This window comes from Salvia splendens, chromosome 3 (genome assembly GCF_004379255.2).
Source record: "Salvia splendens isolate huo1 chromosome 3, SspV2, whole genome shotgun sequence".
Lineage (NCBI taxonomy): Eukaryota > Viridiplantae > Streptophyta > Magnoliopsida > Lamiales > Lamiaceae > Salvia > Salvia splendens.
In genome coordinates, this window is record NC_056034.1 from 25,726,091 (window position 1) to 25,730,299 (window position 4,209).

General features: G+C 31.2%; 1 long non-coding RNA gene across 2 annotated transcripts; it reads left to right on the plus strand.

Moving 5' to 3' along the window:
- The first annotated feature begins 439 nt into the window (after positions 1–439).
- Positions 440–3,842, plus strand: LOC121795545. 2 transcript variants are annotated; one of them, XR_006049502.1, is made up of 6 exons: positions 440–608; positions 1,084–1,102; positions 1,603–1,708; positions 2,343–2,521; positions 3,058–3,303; positions 3,512–3,842. It is a non-coding gene; the product is annotated as an uncharacterized LOC121795545 (long non-coding RNA). The 2 variants fall into 2 exon arrangements; XR_006049501.1 differs by lacking the exons at positions 440–608; positions 1,084–1,102 and having other exon boundaries at positions 1,448–1,708.
- Positions 3,843–4,209: the final 367 nt, after the last annotated feature.

Genomic DNA, 4,209 nt, shown 5'->3' on the forward strand with positions numbered 1-4,209 from the left:
CTCAAGACACTTGTTATTAGAACATTTGTTAATTCAGTTTGCTTGTGGAATTGCTAAATTACAAATTGTTATTGATTTTCCAATATCTAGCTCTCTAATGATGTTACAGCCAGTGAATATATAGGTTCTTGATAAGGGAAAAATTATTAATGACCTCATTGGTCCTTTCCTTTTTTGGTTATGGTAATTAGTTATTAATGACCTCATTGGCCCATAGGTCTGATCCAACTGAACAAAGTGGGGACATGTCAAGACCCATGGGCATCCCAACATTCAATCATTACTCAAACTTTTATGTACTGAATTACTGATTGTCTATAATCAACACCACTATCCAAACTGATTTGCTATTTTCCCTTGAACACATCTCTTAATAATTTATAAGATGTGTTCACTTTCTACTAATTTATGTTTTTTTGAAATCTCAGGGAGAAACTATGGCGTTTCTGAAATCCACACAGATAGACTACCAATGCCGCAGACTTAGTCTGGTGTTGGGCTCACAGACTGGAATGAAGCTTTAAAAATCATAGAATATGGTTCTCCTGAACAGGGTAGGGGGTAATGATGAGGAATATTTTTCAATGGAATGCTTTTCGGAAGATTAGGTATGTCTTTGAAATATCTACTCAGATTTGTTAATCGATGCATTTGAAAAAAGTTGTCCGAAGAACCAAATAGTGTGATAAATTTTTAATATTAGTTATTGGGAATCAACAGTCTTCGAATCCCATTTAATCTATTTTGGACATCTTAACTAACTTACTATGTAGATAATTCTTTGGATTTTAGTTTGAAAATTTTGTACAGTACTGAGGAAGCAAATAGATTGACATTTTTTTTAAAAGATCTAACAAGATTGCATTACTGAGTCGTTGATGCTGGTCGGTAATATCTTAAAATGTTAAAAATTGTATGTTCACATGATCTCATATAATTATTGGTTTTTCAAAATTGTATTAGCACTTTACTTAATGCTTGAATTAGAACTTTTTTTATCTACTTTTCTAATTTTGTCTACTGATAATATCTCTGATTCTGTTAGCTTTCTCTTGAGAAACTTATTGTTGTTTTTGGCAACAGGCTGATGATGGCATGAAAGGTGTGCTATGAATTGTCACAAGCAACTGCTGATCCCAAGAGTAGCACAATGGGCTGTTAAAATATATCACCGTTTCTTCATTCTACTTTATCATACCGAGCTACTCCTCCAAAAAATCTCGTGCCATTAATGAAAATATAATAATAATTATAATATTTTTATTATTATTATAATGTATGATTTTATTAATTAGATTCAGATTTCTAAATAATATAATAATATCAATAATAATAATTATAGTTATTATTAGTATATGAATGTAGTAGAATATAATTCACAGTTTCAAATTTTCATTAAAATTTTCTTAATTAGTTATTACGTACTAAATTAAAACAAAAACATATAATAATAATAATTATTATTATTATTATTATGACAATTTTATATTTTGTTTATTGAACCAAGACATATTATATAATTGCTTATGACATTATGCTTTCTTTATTGTTTTAATAACCGATACTCTGTATATTTGACAAACTAACCTAGTTTCTTTACAGCTAACAGATATGAGTTTGGAAGAGATTTGGAGCAGATTAGGATCCCTTATTGATTCAGAGACGATTACTCAACTAAAAAGTGTTGTGTGGAAAGAGCAGCTTGAAGGTTAGGGTTCAAATTACTGCATGACCTTATTTATGACAGTTGTATATTTAGGTCATATTTATGTGTGTTCATTGTAATGATATTATGAAAAAAAAATAGAGTTATCATATTTGTTTTTTTGTCAGCATGCCGTGTGCTTAGCTGTCTGAATTTATCTAATGATATTATGAAAAAAAATGAGAGTTATCATACTTGTTGAGTATTCTCAAGACACTTGTTATTAGAACATTTGTTAATTCAGTTTGCTTGTGGAATTGCTAAAATTACAAATTGTTATTGATTTTCCAATATCTAGCTCTCTAATGATGTTACAGCCAGTGAATATATAGGTTCTTGATAAGGGAAAAATTATTAATGACCTCATTGGTCCTTTCCTTTTTTGGTTATGGTAATTAGTTATTAATGACCTCATTGGCCCATAGGTCTGATCCAACTGAACAAAGTGGGGACATGTCAAGACCCATGGGCATCCCAACATTCAATCATTACTCAAACTTTTATGTACTGAATTACTGATTGTCTATAATCAACACCACTATCCAAACTGATTTGCTATTTTCCCTTGAACACATCTCTTAATAATTTATAAGATGTGTTCACTTTCTACTAATTTATGTTTTTTTTGAAATCTCAGGGAGAACTATGGCGTTTCTGAAATCCACACAGATAGACTACCAATGCCGCAGACTTAGTCTGGTGTTGGGCTCACAGACTGGAATGAAGCTTTAAAAATCATAGAATATGGTTCTCCTGAACAGGGTAGGGGGTAATGATGAGGAATATTTTTCAATGGAATGCTTTTCGGAAGATTAGGTATGTCTTTGAAATATCTACTCAGATTTGTTAATCGATGCATTTGAAAAAAGTTGTCCGAAGAACCAAATAGTGTGATAATTTTTTAATATTAGTTATTGGGAATCAACAGTCTTCGAATCCCATTTAATCTATTTTGGACATCTTAACTAACTTACTATGTAGATAATTCTTTGGATTTTAGTTTGAAAAGTTTGTACAGTACTGAGGAAGCAAATAGATTGACATTTTTTTAAAAGATCTAACAAGATTGCATTACTGAGTCGTTGATGCTGGTCGGTAATATCTTAAAATGTTAAAAATTGTATGTTCACATGATCTCATATATTTATTGGTTTTTCAAAATTGTATTAGCACTTTACTTAATGCTTGAATTAGAACTTTTTTATCTACTTTTCTAATTTTGTCTACTGATAATATCTCTGATTCTGTTTTGTTTGTCCAGTGTCATTTCTACGTTTATTTGAGCAATTATAGCTTTCTCTTGAGAAATTATAGCTTTCTCTTGAGAAACTTATTGTTGTTTTTGGCAACAGGCTGTTGAAGGGATGAAAGGTGTGCTATGAATTGCAAATGCTGATCCCAAGAGATGTTTAGGTGCTGCATCTAGAAATCTAAATTTTTTACATAACTTCTTTGTTGTTACCGACTACTTGGACTACTGAACTTAACGTAAGAATGGTCTGTTGAGAAGGTCCTGCAACAAGTTATTTATATTGTCACCCATATTGCTGCGACAGCATCAAAGTCTCCTAAAGAATGTGTTGTGCTTTTCCTTTCAGGTAATAATAGTTTGGTGCAATCATAACCATGAAAATTTATTTGCATTTCTTTGATTGGCTATGTAGTTATTTGTCACAATCGTAACTCTTACACGTAGTTATGAGATGCAAATGCTCATATTTTTTCCTGATGTTTTTCTGATATTCGTCGAGTTAAAATTAATAAGCTTTTGGTTATTTCTTACGTATGCTAGTTTTTACTTGATAGGTATCACTCAAAGAGGAGCCGACATAAAGACTCGTGCTCAAGCCATGAAGTGTGTTTAACATCAAACATCTAAACCCCTCAAAAGTTGTCTTATTATTTTTTTTTGCATTTTTATTTATCGTGTGCATAATGAGTGTAGTATGTGCCACCTAAGTGTAGTGTATCTAGTGTGTTTAAAGTTCGTGGAGTGTGTATATTTTTGTATAGTGCGTATATGTTTGTAAAGTGTTTGTAGTGTGTATGTTTGTTGTAGTGTGATTGTATTGTGTGTGTAATATAGTGTCTGGATTTTGTGAGTGTATATTATGTGTAACGTAGCGTGTTTTGTGTATGTGTACGTGTATGTGTGTAAACTGTGTTTTTTTGTGTATTGTGTATTAGTCACGTTTGTTTTGTGTAGAGTATGAATTGTATGTATTTTGTTTATATATTTTGTCGATAGCGTGTGTATTATGTGTAATTTATGTAGTGTGTGTATGTGCGGTGCTTATATTTTGTGTATCCCGTGCTTTTATTTTGTCTATTGTGTGTTTATGTGATATGTGTGTATTTTGTGTACATGTATTTTGTGTCCAATGTATAATGTGCATTTATGTGTAATTTATGTAGTGTGTGTATGTGCGGTGCTTGTATTTTGAGTATAGAGCGTGTATTTTGTGTCCTATGTATAATGTGCATTTTCTGTATAATGTAGTATG